Raw genomic sequence first — 14,563 nt, 5'->3', positions numbered from 1 at the left:
TGTTTAAGCTGGACTAAGCATAGCTAAGCAACGGGCACACTCACGCAGCTAAGCTTAAACTTTATTGCATGTTTAAAAAAAAATATTTGTTGTATTATTTTATTTGTACCCTTCAGGATATCCATGCTAATGCTGAACCTGTTATTCTATCAACTTTCTGCTTTGTGAGATGATTGTCTCCTTTGGCTTTGTCCACATTCCTTACTCTGACGAGTTGGGAGGTGTGTGCTACGTGCTTATGCTAAATGTATTATTCTACCTACATTTGCCTTGGTAGGGACGATTGTCCCTTATGGCTTTGACCAGATTTGTTATCCTGATGGGTGGGGTGTTACAAACATTTTTGCTTGTTTTAAATTGCCGAAAGGCAATTGTAGAGGGCAGAGGGCATGTATATTGTGAGAGCTATGCTTTCAGACACACCCCCTGTGCTTGTACATGGAACCATGCTCGTTTTACAGCAAGGCAGTCCTTCATACATATGCATGGTGCACTGCCATGCTGAACAGGAATAGACCCTGCCGTGCAGGAATAACTTATTCCTGCATGGCTGCTTGCTGAATCTGGGGGATTGCCTTCTCCTTTTTCTTGTCTTCTCTATGTTTATGTCCATTTGCATAAGAGGGAGAATAGATATTAATCTTTCACTGTATTTTTCTTCTCTAGGTTGCTTTTCCTCTGAAAAGGGTACCTTCAAACATATTTTTTTTCATTTTTACTTTTTTTCCCTTACTTATAAATACACCTTGCCTAGTCTTTACTTATTTGATTTTTTTCTGTTTTATATTGATGGATGTGCCCTTGGAAATCTGAAGCAACAGTGTTTCTCCCTATTTAAATACCATGGTGAAATACTTTTCATTGTTACACTTCTCATTCTCAGCAGCCACCTGCTATATTAAATTCTTCTCTTGTAAGGCTTTCTGTCTTAGCTCAACAGAAAGTTTAGTATTCATCTCAGATTACGTATTTTTAATATTTTCTAATTCCACTTCCTTGGAATACACCATCTCTGTGAATCCTTCGTGTCAGTTCTGTTACTCACTTCCACTCCTTGCTTTGTTATACTTTCAGTTTGTTATAATACTACTTCTCTCTGCTATATAATGTTTTCAAGCTGTAGTAGCAGTTCTACCCTCTGCTGTATGACACCTACAGATGTGATATCTTAGTGTGGAAGTTTTGTACTTCTTCTGGTTTTGCTGTAGCAGGTTTCTTGGTCAGAACATGCTGCAATATTTTACTATTTATGTTCAACCCTCTTGCAACTTCTGTTCTTATAGTGTACTCAGCCATAGATGTATGTTGATATATCTCATTAAGCAATGTACATTCTTCCTCTCTCTCTCTCTCTCTCTCTCTTTCTCTATCTGTGTCTCTCCCTATGTGTGCTAGTACCAACATTTTTGTATCTTTATACCTTTAGGGTTTTCTAACAGTATGCCTTGTTCTTTATAGGATTCATACATTTTAATGAGAGTGTCTGATGGCTGCTTCATCACTTTTATTTGCTAGGTTATGGTGCCTCTGTAGACATTTTTACTTGCTGGTTCTTCTCCTCACATTAGTTAGGAACCTATACAAAGAACAATCTTCATTGTCTTCACAACTCCTTAAAGTGGGAAATCTTTCACTATTATCATGCCTTGTGTTAAACAGGAAATGACAGCAACTAGATGAACTAACTTGTCATACACTGTTTGTATTTATGAGCAATGGGATACTACTTCTGCTACATTGTGAGTAAAGATTTCTGTTTGACCTATATACTGCCCCTTTATGAATATGAACATACTGCCTGAGTCTAGTGTTTACAGCTTCTCCCTCTCCACCATTGATTAAGACATTGCCTGAAATTTTATAGTAGGATAGTAGTTAGGCAGCATAGGATGGTGGTTTGTAGGATGACATTGGTGATCAAGAAGAGGAGGATGAGTGTGAGGGCAGCACCAAGGATCAAATGGTGAAAATTGAAAAAGGGTAATTGTGAGGTGGAGTTCAGGGAAGAGTTAAGACAGGCACTGGGTGGCAGTGAAGAGTTACTGAATAGCTGGGTAACTACAGCAGAGCTAGTAAGAGAGATGGCTAGAAAGGTGCTCGGTGTGACATTTGGAAAGAGGAAGGAGGACAAGGAGACCTGGTGGTGGAATGAAGAAGTACAGGAGAATATACAGAGAAAGAGGTTGGCGAAGAAGAAGTGGGGTTGTCAGAGAGATGAAGAAAGTAGACAAGAGTATAAAGAGATGAGGTGCATGGCAAAGAGAGTGGTGGTGAAGGCTAAGGATTTGGCATATGAAGAGTTGTATAAAAGGTTGGACACTAAGGAGGGAGAAAAGGATTTGTACCGATTGGCTAGACAGAGGGACCGAGCTAGTAAAAATGTGCAGCAGGTAAGGGTGATAAAGGATAATGAGGGAAATGTACTCACAAGCGAGGAGAGTGTGTTGAGCAGATGGAAAGAGTACTTTGAGGGGTTGATGAATGAAGAGAATGAGAGGGAGAGAAGGTTGGATGATGTGGGGATAGTGAATCATGAAGTGCAATGGATTAGCAAGGAGGTATTAAGGATAGCTATGAAGAGGATGAAGAATGGAAAGGCTGTTGGTCCAGATGACATACCTGTGGAAGCATGGAGGTGTTTAGGTGAAATGGCAGTGGAGTTTTTAACTAGATTGTTTAATGAAATCTTGGAAAGTGAGAGGATGCCTGAGGAATGGAGAAAAAGTGTTTTGGTACCGATTTGTGAGAATAAGGGTGATGCGCAGAGCTGTAGTAACTACAGAGGGATTAAACTGATCAGTCACAGCAAGAAGTTTTGGAAAAGAGTAGTGGAAACTAGGTTAGGAAGGGACGTGATGATTACTGATCAGCAGAATTGGTTTCATGCCAGGAAAGAACACTATAGATGCGATGTTTGCTCTAGGAGTGTTGATGGAGAAGTACAGAGAAGGTCAGAAGGAGTTGCATTGTGTCTTTGTGGATTTAGAGAAAGCATATGACAGGGTGCCTAGAGAGGAGTTGTAGTATTGTATGAGGAAGTCGGGAGTGTCAGAGAAGCATGTAAGAGTAGTACATGATATGTACGAGGGTAGTGTGACAGCGGTGAGGTCTGTGGGGGGAGTGATGGATGCGTTTAAGGTGGAGGTGGGACTATATCAAGGATCAGCTCTGAGCCCTTTCTTATTTGCAGTGGTGATGGACAGTTTGACAGACGAGATCAGACAGGAGTCCCTCTGGACTATGATGTTTGCAGATGACATTGTGGTCTGTAGTGAGAGTAGGGAACAGGTGGAGGAGACCCTGGAGAGGTGGGGATATGCTCTAGAGAGAAGAGCAATGAAGGTCAGCAGGACTAAGACAGAATATATGTGTGTGAATGAGAGGGAGGATAGAAGAATGGTGAAGATGCAGGGAGTAGAGGTGGCAAAGGTGGATGAGTTTAAATACTTGGGATCAACAGTTTAGAGTAATGGTGAGTGTGGAAGAGAGGTGAAGAAGAGAGTACAGGCAGTATGGAGTGGGTGGAGAAGAGTGTCAGGAGTGATTTGGAACAGACGGGTACCAGTAAGAGTAAAAGGGAAGGTCTACAAGAGGGTAGTGTGACCAGCTTTGTTATATGGGTTGGAGACGGTGGCATTGACAAAAAGGCAGGAGTCAGAGCTTGACGTTGCAGAGTTGAAGATGTTAATATTTGCACTGGGTGTGATGAGGATGGACAGGATTAGGAATAAGTATATTAGAGGGTCAGCCCAGATTGGAAGGTTTGGAGACAAAGCCAGAGAGGTAAGATTACATTGGTTTGGACATGTGCTGAGGAGGGATGCATAGTATATTGGGAAATAGATGCTAAGGATGAAGCTGCCAGGTAACAGGAAAAGAGGAAGGCCTAAGATAAGGTTTATGGATGTGGTGAGAGAGGCCATGCAGGTGGTTGGTGTGACAGAGCAAGATGCAGAGGACAGGAAGAAATGGAAACAGTTGATCTGCTGTGGCAACCCCTAACGGGAGCAGCCAAAAGAAGAAGAAGAAGAGTAGGATAGTGACAGAATGCAGTCTCAACAATTTTTTTGTAAAACAGTAGCAGAATACAAACAGTAGCAGAATACAGTTTCAACCATTCTAGCAGAAAATCACATTGCATAGTCATAGTATATTTTATAGTATGCTTTTTAGATGTCATAGTTTTCACAGGTGTGACAGTGTTATTATCATTGGTACAAAATCTAGTTAATTGCCCACCAGTTAGAAATAAGCTCTGTGTTATAAATTCCTGTTACATTTTGAGAAGCCAGAAGAGCTTCCAACTCCATACCTCCATTTACTTTAGCTATCGCAGAGCACTTAACAAAGTTGGTGGTAGAATCTGTGGGTCTATATTATATGATTGAAACTTTAGTTAGTCGAATAACTAAACCTCGATCACTAAATGTCGAAGTCCCAAAACCGTGAACGACAGTTTCCACACAGGGAAACAATGCCGTTGTCCTAACTAAAAAAAAAAAAAAAAAAAACATTAAACACAAATCATGTGGGGGCCTTTGCCCCCCACACCTACTAACTAAATATACCAGCTCAGAGATTGATCCACATTGTATAATGGGCAAAATCCGTGTAACGGCCAAATGAATTGATTCCCTGTGTGGAAACTGCTCTTCGCGGGTTTTGGGACTTCGACATTTAGTGATCAAGCTTTAGTTATTCGACTAACTAAAGTTTCGATCATATAATATAGACCCAAATCTGGAATGCTTTATCAGAAAATGTGCAAAACAATGACAGTCTTCCAATATTTCACAGACTGTTAAAATTTCCCCTTACAGGTAGTCCAACTGCTTTAGGGATACCTGTTAAGCCACATTTGCAAATACTCAACTCTGTGTGTGAATGTGCGATATCTGTCTGTCTGTCTGTCTATCTATCTATTTATCTATCATCTATCTATCTATCTATCTATCTATCTATCTATCTATCTATCTATCTATCTATCTATCTATCTGTCTATCTATTCATCTATCTATCTATCTATCTATCTATCTATCTATCTATCTATCTATCTATCTATCTATCTATCTATCTTCCCTTACATTTCAGAGAGCGGTGGTGGTGCTGCAGTAGCATTGTCGCCTCACAGTAAGAAGTTCTGTTCGATTCTAAGCTAAAGCATCTTTTGTGTGGAGACATGCATGAATGGGCGTACCTTCGTTGAAGGTTGTGCATCAGGGCTGGCAACACGGTACGTAAAAATCTACTGCCAATCATTAGCGGACCGGAGTTCCGCTGTGGCGACCCCTAACTGGGAAAAGCCGAAAGATACAACTACAACATTCTGTAACAGTTGATATAATCTTAAATGTATGTAAACATTTCTTTTATTTGGGTATTTATGGAGGGATAATTGTCATCATCATCATCTTCATTATATTTGTTTTACTCTGTTTATACTTTTATTCATCCATCCACCCATTCATCCATCCAGCCACCCATCCACAACCCCTTTTCCCATTTTTGTACATGTTTATGGTAAAAGAACCTGAAATAGCAATGCTGTCAGGTGAACAAACCACTAAATTAATTAGAAAGCACTACAACAAACTGCCAAATCATTTAACTATATAATAACAAACCACTGAGCAGTTTTGTTTTATGAAAATACAACGGAGTTCATCAGAACTGATTAATCACCTAAACAATGCCTGGATTTAAATCTTCTAAAACATGTGACATGGCTTAATGAGGTTGTATTAAAATAAATTAAAAGACATTACCATATAACAAAAAATGCATATGAAATAACTAATAACCATACATATGTATATTGTGCTATAAGGCAATCATCTCAATGATCTCAATTTTATATATATATATATATATATATATATATATATATATATATATATATATATATATATATATATATATATATATATATATATATATAAATCTATATATAAATATATATATATATATATATATATACACACACACACACACACACACATGTGCGCACACATGCACGCAGGCAAGCACACACACACACACACACACACACACACACACACACACACACACACACACACACACACACACACACACACACACACGTACTCATGTACTCTTACAAGAATAATGATTATTGACTGAAAAGGTTTTGTTAATCAGTTTCAAGGGCACTACAGGAACTTCTTATCAGGATGCAATACAACTCACCTGATGTCTGCAGTGTGATTAATAGCTTAGATGATCCTGGATAAGAGGGATGTATCAAACTGGATATTCTTAGACTTGAAGAGAGCATAAGACATGGTCCTAAGAAGGTTGATTTGGGTAGTCATATGACAGTTTAAAGTCCTGGAAACAGTGATATAATTACTGCAAACTATGTACAAGGACTCTGACATGGGTATGGGATGTTTTGACTCTGCACAGTTCAACCCCGGATGGTTCGACCCCAGATGGTTTGACCCCACTGAAATGGCAAAGCAAGAAAAAATAAGCCACATATATTTTGACATAAATAAGAAAAAAATGTATATACTGCTCAGGCATCCACATAGTTGGAGGCTATGGGTTCTATTCCCACACCAGTTAGATGGAGTGCTGACACTGGGATGCTGCACTCCTGAGTGCGCTGCCCTTCAGATGAAATGTTAAACAAAGACTCCATCTGTTTGAGTTGATGGTAGCTCAGAGGAGTGTAAAAGATTCCATAGCAACTACTGAAAAGAGTGGGGATCCTTTATTTATATACAAAATTATTCATATTTACAAAATATTTATTATGTGCAAATATAAAACTATACATATCTGTTTGCACATATTTATAATTTCCTTTACAATAATGCTAAATTTTCATCTCTATTATACCTCCACTTCTTTTTCCATAACCACCACCTGATTTTACTTGATATTGTTGCTAAAATCCATTTACCATTAAGCATAATTTTATTTATTCTTTCATTTTGTATAATACATATAACACAAAATAACATTTGTATCTAAATTTTTAACATATTCTTAACTTCTGTTCTTATAATATCCATATTTAATCATACCCATGTTTATTTATCCAATTCTTTTATATCTTCAGAAAATCTTTACATTGTTTTTCCCATAATTTTTTACTCTTTTACATTTCAAAAACATATGTTTCTTCTTCTTGACAATATAAACATATTCTATTACTTTTCTTTCTCTATGGTGAATTTTGTTTTACTGGCCATTTATCTATTACTTGTCTCTACAAAAAATCTTGACATTCTACTTTCTGATTACACCATTTGCTTCTCATTTTTATAACTTAAATTTTTTTCATCTGTTAGATTTACCCATTGTTTTACATAGGAATGTTTTATCATTACATTCTTATTCCATACTTTTCAATCTTTTGTATCATCAGTTTTTATTTTTCACAATTTTGTTTTCTTGTTAGCATTTTATTTCTTCAGTTATACACTCTTTTTTTCTTTTATTCTGTTTTACCATACCCCCAAATTTATCATACTTATATTTATACAGATTTACTACTAATCGCTCATCTTTTTCATTTATCTACTTTAACACTATGTACAAATTTAATAAAGCAGTATATACCACTGGATTAATTAACCCTAAACATCCTTTTACTTTATTTACATAAAAAACTCTTGTTTTTACTGGATTTAATCTAGAACCTCATGTAAATGAAAACTCATCTGCAATAATTCCTTTTCAAATACTGTTGGAAACATAAATCTTCTTCTTCTTCTTTCGGCTTTTCCCGGTTAGGGGTTGCCACAGCAGACCATCTGTCAGTGTCGAGTTGCCAACCGGCTCCCAAGCTTCCACAGAAGGCACACACATGCATACACTCATACCTAGGGCCAACTTAGAGTGTCCAGTCCACCTACTGCATGTCTTTGGGAGGAAACTGGAGCACCTAGAGAAAACCCACACTAAGGACATGCAGACTCCACACAGAAGGCACCCCAGCCGAGAATCGAACCAGAGAACCTCTTGCTGTGAAGTGGCAATGCTAACCGCTGCACCACCATGGCCGCCCTACTGCTGGCAACATAAATACACTTGCTAAATATGTTATTTTCCCATCAGCACTGAATTTATCAAATAAAGCTTTTTTTTCTGAATGATAATTTATTTGTTCTCCAGAAAAGACTTTTTTTTATTTCTTCTATTGTTTTCCCATTGAATTCTACTTATATCTTTATTCCCATTTATTCATTTTGTTATTTATTTCACATGCTATCACATTCATAATTAATGCAAAGAATATACAACTCATTGGCCGGCACTGTCTTACACCACTCTTCATATGCACATTTTGGCTTAACCAGCCATTTACAAGTATTTCTACTTTATTATTACTATACAATGACATACATAATTTCCTAACCTTTTTCACTTATATCATTTTATTACCCATAAGATTTAATGTCTAATTGTGTCAAAAGCCTCATTCAAGTCTCCTGTCATGATTTTCACTTCTTCTTTTAGGTTCATAATATCATCCACAATTTCTCTATCATTAATAATTCTTGACAACCTTGCCCCTTTATACTGTATGTTATCTCCCATAATACTTTCCATTGTAGTTTCAATCCTCTGTTGTATTATTTTCATAAAGATCTTATAATCATTATTGTTCAGTGCTACTGGTCTCCAGTTTTTTAATTCTCTTCTATCTTCCTACTTCCAAATTTATTTAAGTATTCCACTACATAAGACCTTCATTTAACCATTCATTCAAAAGTATTTAAAAATATTGTTTTTTGTCAATCCCACACATTTTTATACATTTCATACTCTATTCAGTTTGACCCTGCAACCAAATCCATATGGATTTTATCTAGCTTGTTTAAAGAAGTCTTCTTTCACAACTCTTTAATCTCTTTTTCTGTTAACTTTTTTACATTCCATGCTTTTTTTCACTACCTTGTTTTTTCTTTAAGTATTTCTTGTGCATATTGTACTACACTATTCCTAATATTTTCCTGAGTTCTTTTTATTTCTATTTCTTCTTTTACATATTTTATTTCTCACATTACACCACCATCTTCCTTTACTAACCTGCTTAAGTAACTCAGTACTTATTCTTGTTTTCTTTATAAAAATAACTTTTCTTATATAACAATTCTTGCATTTTTTCTTGATTTCTTTCACATAATTATTTTTCTTTGTTATAAGTACTACCCATAATTATGTTGTAAATCTTCCAATGCACCATTAAATTTTCCTTAAATATCATCTACCATTCAGACCACTTTTTATAAAATGTTCTAATAATACGATCTTTCCATAATTTTGTTACTAATCTCTTTCCTTCTTCATTCCATGCTTTCTCTTTTATCCCTTTTATTTCTTTGCCTATTCTTATATATTCCTTGTTTTTGTTTGTCTCAAGCCATATTGCAAGATGATCAGAAAATCGTGTTTCAACTACCACCCCCTCTCCTGTAACTAAAACTTCTGCTAATATAAAATAATCTATTTCAGTTTTATACATACCCCTTTGTAAGTCCATGAATTTTTGTCCCATAGTTTAACTTACCACATCTTATAACTTCTAAAGTTTTTCTTATATCAGTTCCTTTCTTTTTATGCTTTTCTCTTACTTCACAATTACATTCTCTTGCTATTATATTTATATTTATCACTGCATAGTGTAAAATCTGATGAAATTAGCTTTTCCTTTCTTTAAAATTAGTATAAGCATATAATGTTATAATTCTATATACTTGTTCTCTTCATTTTAAATCTACATAGGTTAATCTTCACATTTTTGCCAAAATTACATCTAATATCTTTACTGTATTTCTACAGAATACAGCTATTCTAGAACATCTTTCATTTCCCATATTCCAGATATCTTTCATCTCCACAGTTTTTCTGTTTGTAATATTTCTTCATTTGTTAAAAATCTTGTGACTTCTAATATAATTACATCTACATCACATGTATTACACACTCCAAAAGTCCAATTCTTCTTACTATATTCTTAATACTATTCACATTGGGTCTACATCATATGAGCGAATTGCACAAATTGCGAACGCTCATAATATTGAATGTACCGGACCTCAAAGTGCTTTTTCTGAGATTGCAGTACAGTGAAGAATGGGATATTTGCCCTTTCCTCACTGTAGTGTGATCTCGGAGTTGGAATATATATTTAGCGAGGGGGGGGGGCACAGCCCCCCCCACAATAGGAAGTTTGAGGTCCGGTGCATTCGATATTATGAGCATTCACAATTTGTGCGATTCGACATATGATATAGACCCATTCATATTTACAGAAAGCACTCTAAAATGTTCATTTTCCCTTTTCCTAAGATTTATAGTTTCATAAGTTCATAGATAATTACTAGGCTAGCTTTCTTAACAGACCATTCTAAGCCTAGCCAATTTCCTTCCCAAAGGTGAGAATCAAACTCTGTATCTTGTGTCTGTGAGTTATACACCTTAATCATTATATCAAGTTTCAGTTTCAAGCTTTAGCTGTATATATTTTTTCCTCCATTTCCTTTTTTTACTTTTGCACTTATCCCTTTAAATTTTCTTTTTCTTCTGTCTTTTACCCTTTTGTCAATATAATTCTTTGTTTTCATCTTACTACCTCCCAGTTTATGTCTTCTTCATCACTTATTTCAGAACCCTTTTCTATGTCCTGTTTATTATTTTTTCCATCTAATTTTTCTTCCATTTCTGCTACTTCTAAAATGTCTTTGGTTTGTTCATTTTCTTCTTTTTCCTTACTATTATTTTCATTTTTGAAATACATCCATGTGTCCAATTTTGTTACATTTATAACCTTTAAACTCGCATTTTTTGCATCATGTACCATTCTGACACAAATATAACATTTTCTCCTCAGAGTTACTTATCAAATGTCCTTCTTCTCCACAAAAAAACACATGTTTTGGGTTGTCCCCAATATTTTACAACACCCCTACTGCCCTCCACATTTATCATGCTTGTTATAAGTATATTTTTCCCCTTTCTATTTTAACACAATATTACAATCTCAGCCATCAGTGCATAAACCTCTTTTGTCATAAGCTTTTGCAATGTCCAGTACTTCTTTATATAAAGCTTTCAAATGTTCTTTCAACATCTCACTTTCTGCCTCTGTTCAAAATTGTACATGCATCTTTTTTGTTTCCATTAAATGCTTTTATTATATAAACATTCCATGGTTTACAGTCTTTCTCTTTTTTCATATTCTCCAAAAAAATTTAGCATTGAAAAACAGTCTCAGATATGATGTCACCAAATGTCTCTGTTAAAAACAATAAATGCTCTTACCTCATGTGCTTTTATACTCAAAGGCACTATTAAACTGCCGGACACTTCATATCTGCCCTTTTCTTTGTCTTCTTTACTTTGAATCTTTACCACATACTTCAATTTTTCATTTTCTTCTGCCTTCTTTTCTGTTACTCCACTTTTGCCTTCTTTTACTTTCTCTGCTTATGTTTTTTTCCATCTCATCACTGTTCTTCAGGATTGTCTCTGATCCTTCTTTTGTATTTTCTCCATAATGTCCCCCCAGGAAACGCCTCCTTCATTTTCTGGCTCACTGTGCTAGCGTTTACTTAAATAAATCATTTTACAACCCTCCAGACTGGAAGGTTGTAATTATATATCCATGATTTTCTGACTCAAATCTGTCAAGCTGGTTTCTTTGAAATATTTCCTCATTATCTTGCACATATTCTCCAGTCTCGATATTTGCTTTCTCTTTCATTTCTTTCACCATTCCACCATCTCATTCTTCTCCATCTACCTCCCTGTTTCTCTGGGCCATTTCTGTGCATGGAATGGAAATAGGGGGTGGCCTTCCAAAATGGGTCCCACTCACAACAATGGCAAGTAGGGGAAGTTTCACAATGCCCTAGACAAATTTCCCAAAGTAGTATAAATGCCACCTTGGGTCTCCACTGAAAAGAGTCCACTATCCTAGTGGGACTAATCCAGTCAAGAAAAGAAACATAATAATTTAAAAATGCATCACACACCAAGAGTCAGCTCCCAGTGTTCTCTCCTGTCTATCTGATGAATCTGGGCATCTTGGAGCAATGTAGCAATTGCTTCATGTACACAGACAACCCTCTCCTCCTACCACCCAGCACTACAATCTGTGAGAGATGCACTTATCTAGCCAAATTGGAGGTAAAGCTCTCTCCAACCAAGACTGAACTTGATAGTCAAGAGGAGAAGGTAAACACTTGCACCACACCACACTCATCACATAGTCCCACTAAACCTACACCACTAACATCCACACATTGAAAGACAAAAACATTTGCAGAGGCTCTCAATAATAATCTGCTCAAGCAACAGAGACCTCCAAAGCAGAAACACAAGCAACCTGCCATCACCAACACATCCCAAATGACACATAGTCCACAGATTCAGTGTGCCACTCAACCACAGTCCATAAGGCAAAACAATGTACCCAACACACTAGTCATAGGTGACTCTATAGTCAGGTACACTGATGTCCCACTCACCAGGCTAAACAAGGAGAAGGTCACTGTTAGCTGCCTGTTGGGTGCAAGGATCTGCCACATAACCCACGCACTCAGGTCATGCCACAACAAGTACCAATATGACTCTGTGATTGTCCATGTTGGTGTTAACGACCTGAGATGTACCTCCCTGGACCACATGTAAATAGACATGGAAAAACTCTCCGATCTTGTAGCACAGACAGGTATGACCCTATCCATGAGTAGCATCCTGCTATCACCCAGAATGATACCGCAGTACAAGGACAGAATGATTGACTTCAACAATTCCCTAAGCTTCTGGTGTCATTCTAAGGGGATCCAGTATCTGTCTGCCTGGGATGACATAGTCGACAGATCACGATGCTTTGCCAGAGATGGCCTGCACCTGTCATGCCTGGGTTCTGGATACTGGCAAAGGCTCTTGCCACCCCTATAGTGCCTTTTTTAGGCAAGGTTCAAATGATAAATTCACCACTATAACAGGAACAGATAAGCAAAAACTGAGGGTAATGCTACTCAATGCTAGAAGTCTAAATTTCAAAATGCACTCACTCAAGGCACTCCTTAAAATGGAGAACATCAATGTCTGTGCAGTGTCTGAGACCTAGTTCAAGGCTCCAGAGAGCACCCCTGCATTACCAGGCTATAACTCATACCACATTTTTTGGCCATCTAACCTGGACCGGAACATCAAAAGCAGAGGTGTGTCCATATTCATTAAGGATATCCACACCTCCAAGCTAGTTGCTCAGCATAATGCAGCCGAGGTTATCCAAGTGCAACTAACTCTGGGAAAAACTGCAATCCAAATTGTAGCTTGGTACAGATCCCCCACCATGCCCCAGGATTCCCACTCCTCTTTTCTTTATATACTGGAAAATATTAGGGTTCAACCAAACACCCTAATAATGGGTGATTTCAACTACCCCACCATTAACTGGGAAAATTACTCATGTACCAACACCTTCACTCAGCGCTTTCTGGAATTCATAAATTCCAATGCCCTGGATCAACTTATCCACACCCCCACCAGGGGCAACAATACGCTAGACCTAGTCATTACCAATATGAGTGACCAGTGTTCCACACCTGAAGTCAACTCCTCTTTGGTTAGATCCGACCATAAGCTAATCACCCTAGATATCCACATCCCGCATCCACCCCCCCCATTAAGGAAACCATGGTAAAAAAATTCTCCAAAGCCAACTTCATGCTTCTTAAGACAGAAGCGGTGAACTTCATGACACCCATGCAGATGGACAATACAGTTATGACTGCTGAATCCTACACAAATGTACTCTATAAGCACTTACATGAGTGCATGAATTGTGCTATCCAAAACAGAACCAAGACACTATCCTCCAAAAAAAGGAAGCCAATCTGGTGGTCCCCTGCCATAAACAAACTCTACAATAGAAGGAAGAAATTGTTGCAAAAGAGAGTAAAATCCCATGAGTGGAGGAGCTCCTTGGTCAGCCTCAGCAAGAAGCTGAGAACCCTTATAAGATCCTCCAAAGTTAGCTATGAAAACAAGATTGCCACTGATTCTAAGGACAACCACAAGGCATTCTATAGCTATGTCAAGAATCTCAATGGCAACACACAGATCTGCTCTGAGTTACAGCACAATGGCACAAAAATTACAGAACCAACTGATATTGCCAACATTCTGGCAAATAGGTTCAGTGCTAACTTTACCCCCCTCTCACCCCCTAAAGGGCCAATATCTATACAGGAAGAATGCAGAGCCCCTGTAATCACAACTTCACAGGTAAAAGCAGCACTCTCTAAAGCCAAAAACACAGCATCCATGGGACCAGACACATCCCAGGTTGCATTTTACACGAACTTCAGAATGAACTGGCTCCCTACCTAAGCACCATGTTCAATCATAGCCTCACATCAGGTTTTGTGCCCACTGAATGGTGCACAGCAACAGTTATCCAACTCCACAAAGGGAGAGCCCCCACTGATCCTGGGAACTATCTCCCTATTAGCCGGACGAGCCTGGTCTGCAAGGCCATGGAATGTATAATCATGGAATTCATAAACAAGGA

The sequence above is a fragment of the Protopterus annectens genome, chromosome 10.part0 (assembly GCF_019279795.1).
Source record: "Protopterus annectens isolate FY-2018-M chromosome 10.part0, PAN1.0, whole genome shotgun sequence".
In the NCBI taxonomy this organism is placed as follows: Eukaryota; Metazoa; Chordata; order Ceratodontiformes; family Protopteridae; genus Protopterus; species Protopterus annectens.
This window is presented reverse-complemented; position numbering follows the sequence as displayed.